Below are 14,465 nucleotides of genomic sequence, written 5' to 3'. Positions count from 1 at the left end.
CTCAAATTAAAAACAAATATTCTTAGGGATTTAACTGAAAGAGATCAGAATTATCCATTAATTTCACAGGGTTTCTATTAAAGCTTTTAAAATCTGAGGTTTTATCAATAGGCATTTACTATTTAGGTCAAAGACATACTTGTACCACTTTGCCATCCTTACACTCTATTTGTATTATTCTATTTGATTTTATATGAAATTTTTAAGGCTTTGATTTAACAACAAAAAAGAGGTATATGTCCCACATTATAATGGCAAAAAGGAACTGTAAATCTTATAGTAATAAAACGGTTAAAAGAGGTTAGGAAGGTTATCTTGGACAAAATATGATTGGGAGGTGATAGTAGCAATTCATTTTATTTAATATTTTAAAAGCTATTGGTGAGAAGAAAATAGACACTCTGTGATACAATAACGGACAACTAGATCCAGGGAGTACAAATTACAAGAAGTCACATTGTTTCCAAGTAAAAATTTGTTTAAAAATTTATTCATAAAATGGACTGCTCTCCATACCTGGAGAAAAAAAATATATATATATATACTTTTTATTAGTTGTTTGTTTGTTTATAAGAAAGAGAACTTATCAACTTTAAGGAATAGCATAAAGTGTTTTGAAATTGAGAATTGGACCAAAATTCCACTAGTGATATAAAATTATTTAGCCATCTAAATTTTTATGCTAGTCATTATAGTTAAAATAGTAGACTTTTACTTTACATATCATTTCAATAGCCCTAAGCTAGTTTCTAACATTGTGGAGTAATTTTCGTTCCTTATTTTTTCCAAATACTGTAACAATTAAAACACTTTGCTGGAATTTCAAATTTTGATTGTAACATGAAAACCATCCTACCTTGACCTCAAGATTTCAATACTCATTTATGTGCTAAGGCTGGGCTGCTCAAAAACGTTATTATTGGAAACAAAGAAGAGTTGCTTTCAGGGAACATCTCTCTTGTTTCCTTTGGGATTATATGATGTGGTTATGATTATGACACACTAGTGGTGTGTGCCATGTATTGACACCTGCTTTGGTAATGAAATTTAAAGCTCTGGAACATTGCAGTTCATTATTTCTATTTGGAAATCTACTGCCTGACTTGAAATAACTAAATTTTAATTAAATTTGATAGTTTTGTCTCCAGTATGACAGAGTATTTTATGAACAACAGGTGCTTCAATAATCGCTCTGAATAGGAATTCATAATCTCAGACAACATCCTTCTATATCATCACTCAAAAAAAGAGACACTGAAACGTTAACTTAGGCAATTTTATCTACTGCAAACATTTCATTAAGTGGCCCTCTTCTCTTAAGGAAGAATAGCAACCTTTGAAGGAGGAGGAGAGACTAGCTCTTAAAAGTCATCAGGAAATTACTGGAAAAAAGACAGGATAGTGGTTTTGTTTTACAATGTGCTCTATTAAATAAAATGATTATGAGACTTGCATGGATTTACTATTTATTACTAACAACAGTGAGAGTTGTCATCATTTGTGAATTTTACAATGACTAAGAATTGCCTCTGTTACAGAATTATTTGGTACTGAAGAAGGAACAGAGAGTTAAGGCCTTTGAATGTTTTAGAATTTTTTAAATCTAATATTTTGTAGTCATCTCAAGATTTGAAATCAGATGATCAAAGTTCAAATCTTAGATTTCCTATTTCCTATTTATTAGGTCTACTTTATCCTTCTAAATCTAAATTTCCTCAGTTGGGAAATGGTGGGTGGGTGTGAGGATTAGATTAAATATTTGTTGAATCTAAATGTGGCTGATGCTCCATAAATATCTAATAGTTGGACTGTTGTCTATGGAAATACGGTCATTCTTGTTTTTAACACAGTGAGTGGGATATGTTTCTACTATCAGATGATGCTTATTTTGTATTGGTAATTCCCTTTTGTGGGCTTCCTCCCTATTTTAACCTCTTCTAGAGAGGTTACAGTAGAAAAAATAATGGAAGAAAAAAGTAAAGCATTCCAAATTGCTTTCGGAAATTACTGGCAGAAAAAAAAGAAGCTGAGTGAAGGATCTTTCTGTACGCCAAACGCAAAGTTTATGTCATAAACCTGGAGCCAGCAAACTATACTCTGCAGATCAAATTCAGGCCACCACCTGTTTAGTAAATAAATGGTCTGGGTACAGTCACATTCATTCATTTACATACTGTGTATGACTATCTTCATGATATAATGGCAGAGTTGAATAGTTGTGACAAAGGCTTTATATCTTGAAAAGCCTCAAGTATTTACTATTTGGTCCTTGACAGAAAAAATCTGCCAATCTCTGTCACCCACCATAGTCAGGTCAGAAATAATAATTGGGCAAGAGCCCCATTTGCCATCTTTTCTCTTTCATGCTACCTCTTCACTTTTTCCTAAACTGGGGAGAGATGAGGGATGATAAAAGTCAAGTTTTATAGAAGATAGTTAAAACCCCAGATAAATGATGAGGAACTAGAAGGAAAGAGGGTATTTGTGTCAGAGTCCTGTCTGGAACATGAAAAGCCAGAGCCCTCCCAGAAGTTCCCCACAGCAGCACCAGTGCATCCAGTGACTTCAGTGGGGGTAGAGACGGTATTTGGTAGCAGAAGCAGAGGCATCCCGATGTCTCTGAGAGCCAGGGTAGCCAGGGAGAGCAGTCAATAATAGACCAGGAGGCAACATGGGCATTTTGGAAGATGTTGCTATGCAACAGTTCCAGCTTTTAAGGAGGACAGAACTGGGGCATGATATTTCCAAGAAGCTCATAACATTCTTGAAATCTAGGCACTGCACGTTAGGTGACGTAGAGTAGTCCCGAAAGACAAAATTCTTTACCAGAGAAAAATTATGACGGAGTGGCTGAAAATGCATTTCTTGCACTCATGTATATGTAATAGAAACGTTTTTTCTTTGTTATTATTGTAAATCCACTGAAATTTGGGGGTTTGCTAAAGCAGCTAACATTACTCTAAATACACTTTTTTGGTTGTTTTTGTTGTTGTTTTGTTTTTGTTTTAACAGAATACGGGTAGCTAATAATACAAGACATTCAATAAGGCCTCCATGTAAGGAATGACAGCTTCCTGGGTGTCCAAGAGAGAGAAGTCACCATGGCTGAGACAGTCCCTGCAGCCAAATAGTAGGTTGAGACGGTGCAGTTAGAGCAACTGTGGTTCCAAAAGTTTGAAAATTAATTAAAAGCCATAATGTGAAGAAACTTGAATGTAAGTGTAGATTTTATCCTACAAGCATTTAGCAACCGTGGTTTTTTCAACCAGTGTTACGGGGTTCAAATAACTTGAGGCAGGGCAAAAGAAAGAAGAGAACTAAATAGTTTAAAAGTAATTAAGGACAGTCTCTTCAATAAGTGGTGCTGGGAAAACTGGACAGCTACACATAACAGAATGAAAGGAGAACATTCTTTAGCACCATACACAAAAATAAGCTCAAAACAGATTAAAGACCTAAATGTGAGACTGGACACTATAAAAGTCTTAGAGGAAAACATAGGCAGAACACTCTCTGACATAAATCGCACCACTATCTTTTCTGATCCATCTCCCAGTGTAATGGAAATAAAAACAAAAATAAACAAATGGAACCTAAGTAAACTCAAAAGCTATTGCACAGCAAAGGAAACCATAAACAAGAAGAAAAGACAACCCTCAGAATGGGGGAAAATATTTGCAAATGAAGGAACTGACAAAGGATTAATCTCCAAAATTTACAAGCAGCTCATGCAGCTCAATATCAAAACAACAAACAACCCAATCCAAAAATGGGCAGAAGACCTAAATAGACATTTCTCCAAAGAAGACGTAGAGATGGCCAACAGGCACATGAAAAGATGCTCAACATTGCTAATCATTAGAGAAATGCAAATCAAAACTACAATGAGGTATCACCTCACACTGGTCAGAATGGCCATCATCAAAAAGTCTACAAACAACAAATGCTGGAGAGGGTGTGGAGAAAAGGGAACCCTCTTGCACTGTTGGTGGGAATGTAAATTGATACAGCCACTATGGAGGACAGTATGGAGGTTTCTCAAAAAACTAAGAACAGAGCTACCATATGATCCTGCAATCCCACTCCTGGGCACATATCTAGAGAAAAACATTGTCCGAAAAGATACATGCACCCCAGTGTTCATTGCAGCACTGTTTACAATAGCCAAGACATGGAAGCAACCTAAATGTCCATTGGCAGAGGAGTGAATAAAGAAGATGTGGTACATATATACAATGGAATATTACGTAGCCATTAAAAAGAATGAAATAATGTCATTTGCAGCAACACGGAAGGACCTAGAGACTGTCATACTGAGTGAAGTCTGACAGAGAAAGAGAAATATCGTATGATATCACTTATATGTGGAATCTAAAAAGCAATGATACAAATGAACTTATTTAAAAAACAGAAACAGGCTCATAGACTTAGAGAAAGAACTTATGGTTACCGTGGGGGAAGGGTGTGGGGACGGGATAGTTAGGGAATTCGGGATTGACATGTACACACTGCTATATTTAAAATGAATAACCAACAAGGACCTACTGTATAGCACAGGGAACTCTGCTCAATATTATGTAACAACCTAAATGGGAAAAGAATTTGAAAAACAGAATAGATACATGTATATGTATATCTGAATCACTTTGCTGTACACCTGAAACTATCACAACGTTGTTAATCAACTATTCTGCAATATAAAATAAAAAGTTAAAAAAAAGAAAGAAAATAATAGTCCTGACATAAGGTGATGAGCAAGTTTCAAGACCCTGGTGCCAATGAGTAAATGTTACTTACTGGTGTACTCTCAGTATCTAACACAGTGCTTAACAGGGAGAGGACCCCCAGTAAATAGCTATTTTATGAATAGATGTGAGGCTGTGTGACCAGAAGGGGCCATATATAAGATAGGATTTGAAAAAACAATACATGATAGGATTTGGTCATTGAAAGGATGTAGAGAGAAAAGAGAGTCTTTGAGGACTGCAAGACTTTAATTCTTTCCCACCAAGATAGGAAAATCTGGAGAAGGACCTGTTTTGTGTTTTAAAAAGATAAACATTGTGTCATTTATAATGTACAAGGCAACTTTTGGTGTAAATTTTATCACTGCATATAAAGAGATTTTAAAATTATTATCATTTCAATGCTCCAATGAGTTAAAGAATCAACCATAAATATTGTAATTCTAATAGCTCTGTGTGTGTGTGTGTGTGTGTGAGTTTTAATAAATTTATTCACGTATTTTATTTCTGGCTGTGTTTGCTGTGAGCAGGGGCTACTCTTCGTTGCAGTAAACGGGCTGCTCATGTGGTGGCTTCTTTTTTTTTTTTTTTATTTTTTTAAACAACTTTATTGGGGTATAATTGCTTTACAATGGTGTGTTAGTTTCTGCTTTATAAAAAAGTGAATCAGCTATACATATACATATATCCCCATATCTTCTCCCTCTTGCGTCTCCCTCCCTCCCACCCTCCCTATCCCACCCATCTAGGTGGTCACAAAGCACCCAGCTGATCTCCCGTGCTATGCGGCTGCTTCCCACTAGCTATCGGTTTTATGTGGCACATATATACAATGGAATATTACTCAGCCATAAAAAGAAATGAAATTGAGTTATTTGTAGTGAGGTGGATGGACCTAGAGTCTGTCATACAGAGTGAGGTAAGTGAGAAAGAGAAAAATACCGTATGCTAGACGCAGACCTACTAGAGAATGTTTGTGCTCTTAATTGAGCTAGCTTTGGAGCCTCCAGGGTCATCCCTCTGCTTCCATTCTTGCCCATCAGCCAGTCCTTTCTCTATAAAGCTGCCAAAGTGAAATTTTAAAACACAGATCATATTATATCACTCAGCTGCTTCCATCTCCCCAGTGGCTTCCAATTCTTTTTAGAATTAAATCTAAATCTATTCCCAAGTCCCTCCATGATCTGTGCCACACTCCACCCCGATCCCATTTCCGTCCATCTATACCTGAAGCACGTTGGACTTTCTCTGACAGTAATTTCCACCTTCTCACCTTCTGTTTCATCTTCCTACATTACTATTCTCCAAGATCAATACCTATCTAAGTGCCATTCAAGTTTCAGCTAAAATATAGATTTCAGAGGAGCGTCCTGACTCTGAAATCTCACATTGTCCCTCTTCTTCAAGTCTCTACCATATAATACAAAATTATAACAACTGTTTAATTTAAAGATACATGCCACTCTCTGAAAAGGAGGATAAGTAACACTGTATATATAAGATTTTCATTACAAGTGGGATTTCAAAGAGGAGTTTCTAGAAGTACTGTCTGAATTTTATTTATAGCTGAGAAATACTGTCAGAAAAGCAAAGGAGACTAGCAAGGGAAGGGGAAGGTGGGCAAAGAAGGGGAGGTGAGTAAATCTAGTAGACTTTTTCAGCCACATTTTCACATCCTACCATAATGGAGTTCACTCTGGGTTGCCTGGACTATGTGGTGCCCCCTCACCCCTCACCAGTTGTAGGGACTATGTCAGCCTCAGTCTCCCACAGGACCAGTGGTTTCCTTGCTCTGGCAGTAGGAGCTACAAACTTCCATAGGGCTCAAGGCCCTTAGGCATTGGGCATATGAAAACCCTATGTTATCTAGCAGTCAAGAATGTTTCCATATTCTAGATTGCTCTTAAGACTTCCTTCATAAATAGGGAAGCAACAAAAGGGGTAGGAGGTCTCCTCTCCCAGTTTGCCTCTGACTGTGGGAAGTCAGGAACTTTGGCATGTATATTCCTTAAAGAGTCTATTCCTTAACTCACGCTGTGTGGTGTTATAATACTGGTCCCAAGTCTGACGCATGACACAACCCATCAATTAGCTATAGCCAGGCAATCTATGGCATAGGGTTAATTAATTACATCCTTTAAAAATTTGCTTAGTTCTTTTTTATGGCTGAGTGTATAACTGAGTCATTTTGCTGTACAGCAGAGATTGGCACAAGACGGTAAATCAACTATACTTTAATTTAAAAAAAATTTAAGAAGTTGCTTAGTTATTGAGTGTTTGGTACTTTTAACTTGATATGAAAATTTCCTATGCTATAAAATTAAAAGGAAAACATAACTATTTTCAATAAAATAGAGTAAAATAGTAAATTTTTAAAAATCATTATATTACTTTTCCCCTGCCTGACCTCTCTTCTGCCTTTGCATTTTTCTTGTCATCTTTTATTTCCTGAAATATTAATAATGACCTTTCAGAACAGCTCTCAAGCAGATGAGAATTTCAGATTTAACCATGACCAAACCCTTTGCTGTGTTATCATTAATTAGCTTAACCAACAGTTCATTTGAAGAAAGTTCCTAAAATGCTCTAAATTCATAGTTCCCAATTAAATGATCCCTTCTCTTTTTTTTTTAACATCTTTATTGGAGTATAATTGCTTTACAATGGTGTGTTAGTTTCTGCTTTATAACAAAGTGAATCAGTTATACATATACATATGTTCCCATATCTCTTCCCTCTTGCATCTCCCTCCCTCCCTCCCTCACCTACCCTCCCTATCCCACCCCTCTAGGTGGTCACAAAGCACCCAGCTGATCTCCCTGTGCTATGTGGCTGCTTCCTGCTAGCTATCTCTTTGACGTTTGGTAGTGTATCTCTGTCCATGCCACTCTCTCACTCTTCTTTGTTTTGTTTTGTTTTTTTGCGGCACGCGGGCCTCTCACTGCCGTCGCCTCTCCCGTCGCGGAGCACAGGCTCCGGACGCGCAGGTTCAGCGGCCATGGCTCACGGGCACAGCCGCTCCGCGGGATGTGGGATCTGCCTGGACCGGGGCACGAACCCATAGTCCCCTGCATCGGCAGGCGGACTCTCAACCACTGCGCCACCAGGGAAGCCCTCTCTCACTCTTTTGAGAACAGTTGTGAGGAGGCGGCCTCTCTTCGGCTGTGCTGCAAGGTGTGGGGAAGAGTGAGAAAAGAAAGAAACCTGATATTGATCACGAGTCCTTGAAAGCTACAGATTCTGCATAGGAACCACTTCACATATTAGATTGCAGTGGTTTCAGCTCTAGAAAATATAAGGAGGAAACAGTTGACAGTGTATGGTGCTATCTTATTTTCCTGTAATGTGCGATAATGAGATAATTTGGGCTGGGCTAGGACAAGACTAATCAACTTGAATTTCCATTGGATTTAGCAAAGCAGAACCTAACATCATCTCCTATTCCACAAAGATTTCATTTACGGCTCATTTAGTTACATATATAATACTCAGCTTTACTCTTTGCCATAGCCACATTGTGGCTTAATCAGTGCTTAGCTGTTGCAGGATACATTGTTTTGTCATAACTCGACACAAAACACATTTTGTAGCATCTGTAAACAGCACAGATAAGCAAGAGCTTCAGAAAATAGATATTATAACGAATACAGTTTTTGTTACAGCAGATCTTACAATGAACATTCCAGAAATATATTAGCCCAACTTTGGACTCTGATGTCTGAAGTCACTGTTCACTGTGTCTATAGAAACAGATGATGGGCCTCTGACCTCTATGCCTTTCTTTTCTGCTACATTAAAAGTTTTTTGGGGGCTTTCCTGGTGGTGCAGTGGTTGAGAGTCCGCCTGCCGATGCAGGGGACACAGGTTCGTGCCCTGGTCCAGGAGGATCCCATGTGCCGCGGAGCGGCTGGGCCCGTGAGCCATGGCCGCTGAGCCTGCGCGGCCGGAGCCTGTGCTCCGCAACAGGAGAGGCCACAACAGTGAGAGGCCCGCGTACTGCAAAAAAAAAAAACACAAAAAAAGTTTTTTGAGGACAGGGACTACATTTCATTTCATTTTATATCCTCTCTGCCAAATCTAGTGTTTGGCACATGGCTGATGATCAAAAAGTGCTTGTTCAATGTGTTTCTGTAAAGCAGTATCTGTAAATAGGTTTAAAAAACAAGAGTCATGGAAGTTATAGTTTTGGGCTGAAATCTTGGTGGTTAGTAAGTATGCATACATTTTGTGATTTGGAGGGGTAAAAGTCTCTAATTATTAAACCAGATTGATTTATTCTTTATGCTTTTCTTTCTAAGTAAATACAAGATCCTGTTTATAATTAATCTAATATTGGACTAAAATGTAAATATATGACTTCTTATCGTCCTTAAAAAATATAACTTTAATCTGATTTAATATTAGATTGCAATTATGTTTATTTGAATGTCTCAACAACTAGAACATGTGGGGAAGAACTCTAGATAGCAGAGTGGCATCTTCCTAAGAATAAAGGCTGCCCTTGTGTCTTTCCTCTCCTCTGAGAGAGTGGCATGGACATATATATACTACCAAATGTAAACTAGATAGCTAGTGGGAAGCAGCCACATAGCACAGGGAGGTCAGCTCAGTGCTTTGTGACCACCTAGAGGGGTGGGTTAGGGAGGGTGGGAAGGAGAAGCAAGAGGGAGGAGATATGGGGATATATGTGTATGTATATGCATAGCTGATTCACTTTGTTCTAAAGCAGAAACTAACACACCATTGTAAAGCAATTATACTCCAATAAAGATGTTAAAAAAAATTTTAAGAACCCAAAATAACCAAAGGAAACAATGCCTAAAGAATTAAAGGAAAATATAAGCGTTTTATCTCACTAAAAATAATATTCATAAAGGGGAGAGACATTTTAAAAAGACCCAAATAGCAATTACAGAGTAGAAAAGTGTAATAACTGAAATGAAAAACTCACTAGGGAGGTTCAACAGAATATTTGAAATGGCAGATAAAAGAATCCATGAACTTTAATTATAGTCAGCTGGTATTAGTAAATCTGAGGAACAGAAAGAAAAAAAAATAAAGAAAAGTGAACATTGGCTCAGAGACCCATATGACACCATCAAGTGTAACAAAATATGCAAGAGTTTGGAAGAAGAGTTCCAAATGTGAGAAGACAGGGAAAGGAGCAGAAAGAATACTTGAGGAAACAATGGCTGAAGAATTTCCAAATTTGATGAAAAACATTCATCTGGACATCAAAAATCTCAAGAAAATCCAAATAAGATCCAAGGGGATCACAAAGATATCCACATCTAGACATCATGGTCAAACTACTTAAAATCACAGACAAAGTGATACTCTTGAAAGCAACAAGAGAGGAATGACACATCATGTAAATGTGACCCTCAGTAAGATTAACAGCTACATTCTCATCTGGAAACCGTGGAAGGCAAAGAGCAGTGGGATGGTGTATTCTACATGATGAAGAAAAAAGACTGTTCACTAAGTATTTTATATCAAGCCAAACTAGATAGACAAAAACGGAGAGAATTCATTGCTAGCAGACTTTCTCTACAAGAAATCGTAGAGTTCTTGAGGCTGAAATGAAAGAGACCTGTATTGAGGATATATGTTACAACTTAACAATAAAAAGATAAATAACCCAATTAAAAAATAGGCAAGGACTCTGAATAGAACTTTTTCCAAATAATGCATATAAATAGACAAAACATATATGGGAAGATACTCAATCGCATTAGTCTTAAGGGAAATACAAATCAAAACCGCAATAAGACAGTGTGCTTCACACACACTCTGACTGCTATAATTAAAAAAAAAAAAGATGAATAATATGAAGTATTGGAGAGGATGTAGAAAAACTGTGATACTCATACACTGAAGTTAGCAATGTAAAATAGTTGGTCAGTTCCTCAAAAAGTTAAACATAGAGTTACCTTATGGCCCGGCAATTATCCTTCTAGGTATATACCCAAGAGAACTGAAATCACATATGCACATGAAAACTTATAATGGATGTTGATAACAGCAGTATTCACTATAGTCAAAAAGTGGAAACTATCTAAATGTCCTTCAACTGATGAATGGATAAACACAATGTGGCAATCCCATGAACTGTAAAAATGAATGAATTATTGATACATGTTCCAACACTGATGAACCTTGGACACATTATAAGTGAAGGAAGCCAGTCACAAAAGACTACATAGTATATGATTCCATTTATATACAATGTCCAGAATAGTCAAATCCATAGAGGCAAAGTAGATTAATAGCTACAAGGGGTTGGGATGAACAAGAGAATGGGGAGGGATTGCTAATGGTTATGGGTTTTTTGAGGGGGGTGATGAAAATGTTCTAAAACTAGATAGTGGTGATGGTTGCACAGCACTGCAAATATATTAAAAGGTATTGTATAACTTAAAACGGGGAATTTACGGAATGTGAATTATAGCTCAATAAGGATTTCATTTAATCAAACAACAACAAAAAACTGTCTCCTGAATTCTAGTCTTGTGGGTTTTTTGCCTTAGCAATACATTTCTCTTCCAAAAGAAGAATTTTTAGAGGAAGACTGTGTTATCAATGTGAAGATAATTTCTGTCAGTAATTATTTAAAATGACAGCGTAACAAAAAAGGTCTATTATTATTTTATATGTGATATGGTTTCACCAATATAGAACTCTTATATGGAACTGTTTTGGGAATGTGCAAGACTAAAGAGGTTCCAGTTTGCAGGAGATACGCACACACACACACACACACACACATCAGAATGACACATTATAATTCATGACAATAGATAGCTCAGTAAAAACTGATAAAGTACAGATAATCTATTTGGGATAGAGTATGATGAAGACACAAAGAATTGTATGGAAGGATGAGTGTAGCGGACTTGCTTGGAGATAAATAGGATTTCTTCTGAATGCACTGTGTAGTGTTAAAAATGTGACATCACACATCGTATGTCCTGATCCTTTCCTTCAGCAGATCATGTTTGGTTGGATTACTACATTAGCGCTCTTGACAAAAAATTACTGTTCTAAGACTTTTCAGCAGCCATACTTTTGGAAATGTGTTTCTGTGCTACTTCCCCTCTCTAAATTGATATATGAACCGTCCACTAGCATAACATCCGTTTTCCCTCTCCAGAAAGTTCACAATATGATAGCAGGTCCCCATCTAAATGAACTCTGAAGCGTCGGGATATTTTTGGCAGCATTTTTCCTGCACGTCTTCTTTTTCTATTATTTTTTGTTCACCGTGCATGTAAATGGATGAAAGAAAAAATAGGTGAAAATGATTAATTTCATTACTAGAAGGAAATGCAATTGGAAATGAAACGTTCTGCCACCAGAGTCCTATTTGATCCAAGTCCCTGACTTTAAGGAAAAAAACTTGTAGAATTTTAAGTGATGTGAATTCAACTGGTTTATTTTACAACAAATATTTTTCACAAGATATAGCAAGTCCAGTTTCAAAGCATTGTTTCAAACAATCACTGGTTGTTTCAGGTAAAGTATAGGGATCTCAAGAACAACAACAAAGTAAAGTAGAGCAACCTACCATGTAGGAAATTTTAATGTTTTTCTCTAAGAAGCGATTGGAAGCATGCCAGGAAGGCTCCCAATTCTCCATCACAGTCACTGAAATTCCATTCTTTTTGGGTAGATGCGTATGCGGTCTAGGCAAACCCATGCTATACCTCCCTCCTCCTCAAATATTCTTTCCCACCTTTACATTTCCAGATCTTTTATCATTTAGAAACAGTCCAAATGCCAGCTGCCCTATATAAGGTTCTCCAAGATCATCTCCAGGTACCAGTAATCCTTGTTTATATTTACTCAATTCTTTATCTGCATCAACTGCATGCATTTATTTGTCACTTCCACCGTTAACATCTCTTACAAACTTGTGAATGCATTTTATTTCTGTCTCTTCATTCCTGCAGCGGTGCAGTGCCTTGCTTTTAGTCAGTAATCAATACGTAAACATTTATTTGTTTGAGTAAATGTCATAAGACTACACGTGACTCGGGAGGGAGAACCTGAGAAATTACAAGGCGTGAATTCTTTGATATGAATCAATTTAACAAGACACAGTCTTCTTCTGAGGGAGAGATGAACATTGGAAAGGTGAGAATTTTGATTAAGGGCCGGAATGGCAGAATGGATACGGATCACGGGGCATTTACTTAGGAGGGAAAGTTTGGAGGAGCTACTGTGGAATGAGGTACTCAGAAACCTGAAGTTGGCTGAAATTGTCGGGTTCCCTCAAGAATGGAAAGTGCTGTTGACTGGAAGGAAAAGGGATACTAAGGCATTATTTATTAATAAATAGTATATGAAAGACTGTGCAATCCAAATTGGAGCATACATTAACTTGAACTCAATAAAATATTATACAAAGGATAGATTAAGGATAAACCATGTTTTAAATCAGAAAACTAGTAAAAGAAATTGGGGATTTACTAAATGAATATTTCTTCCCAATATTCATTATTTTTCACCAATAGACACAACTCCAATCAGCATTTAGAAACAGAAGAGACAAAAGACTAAGTTCTGTGACCACATTAAAGAAGCAGAAACGTTAAAAAGGTATTCACACAAGAGAAAGAACAGAGACTAAGACAGCGTTCACTCTGAGCCTCCGTTTTCTCAATTATAAAATATACAAAAAACCCTGCTTCACAGGATCATTACAAAGAGGAAAGGAAATCATGTATACAACGCACCGCACACATAGTAGGCGTTCACTAAAAGGTAATGTCCACTGTATAATTCAAATGGGCAGTTTCTGAATTCCTGCCTTATAAAGGCAAGTGGCATTAAGTTCATTATAACTCAAGTACTAAAGATGTATTAAGAGGCATTCTGTAATTCAATGATATAACTATACAGGGTATGACAAAATGAAAAATACACTATTTACTTCCATTTTTGTTAAACCTGAGTGACTCATATGCTCATTAGGCTGTTACCGTCAAACACCATCTTCTAACAGATGTTCATTCCCATGAAATTCATGATAAGACCTGTGAAGTCCCGGGTAGACACAGGCTTAGTCTTTGACATTGACATTGGGAAAAGTAGGTTGGGATGAAGTAAAGGAAAATCAGGATGGCTATATGCTCTGTTCAGCCTGTCAGATCCTTGGAGGACAGAGCCCTTCTGTGAAGATCCTATGGGATATCTTACAACACTGCATTTCTAGCTTCACAAAATTCCTGTGTATTATTTTTTCCTAGTTGGTTGTACTTTTTATTTCTTTCTTTGTTTTATTTCAATTGTTCTCCCCTAAAACCTTCCCTAATCACAAAACAGAAATGGAGTCATTGTTTTTCTTTCGGGTTTTTTTGTTGTTGTTTCCTTTTGTTTTAAATAGCCATAAGCCTGGCAGGATTGTTTTCAATGTATTTACCTCTATTTGGTAAATGGTAGAATGTCTCATAAAAAGCAAAGTTTTAAGACTCAAGAAACTGACCAAGTACATGAAGGGCTTTTCATTTTTTAACTTTCCCATCCTTTAGCGTGTGCGTGTGTGTGTGTGTGTGTGTGTGTGTGTGTATGAACCTGTGCCCATAGGCTTTCAAGAAAGTTGTACAAGTATCCACCACCTATACTGAAAGGCATGACTAGAGACCACTTAGGTGGAAACGGGCCTCAACTATCCCCTGAGAGGGCTTTTTTTTTTTTTTTTGGCCAACATAATCTTGG

The 14,465-nt window shown here is 37.1% G+C and overlaps 1 protein-coding gene across 1 annotated transcript in view; it reads right to left on the bottom strand.

Moving 5' to 3' along the window:
* CNTNAP2 (contactin associated protein 2) overlaps nucleotides 1-14,465 on the bottom strand; it is a 2,003,631-nt gene that overhangs the window by 1,645,647 nt on the left and 343,519 nt on the right. The gene's annotated exons all lie outside the window — the stretch shown is intronic.

Source organism: Neophocaena asiaeorientalis, unplaced genomic scaffold (genome assembly GCF_003031525.2).
Source record: "Neophocaena asiaeorientalis asiaeorientalis breed wild unplaced genomic scaffold, Neophocaena_asiaeorientalis_V1.1 scaffold798, whole genome shotgun sequence".
In the NCBI taxonomy this organism is placed as follows: domain Eukaryota; kingdom Metazoa; phylum Chordata; class Mammalia; order Artiodactyla; family Phocoenidae; genus Neophocaena; species Neophocaena asiaeorientalis.
The sequence above is the reverse complement of the archived record's forward strand: the minus strand, read 5'-3'. Positions and strand labels throughout refer to the sequence as shown.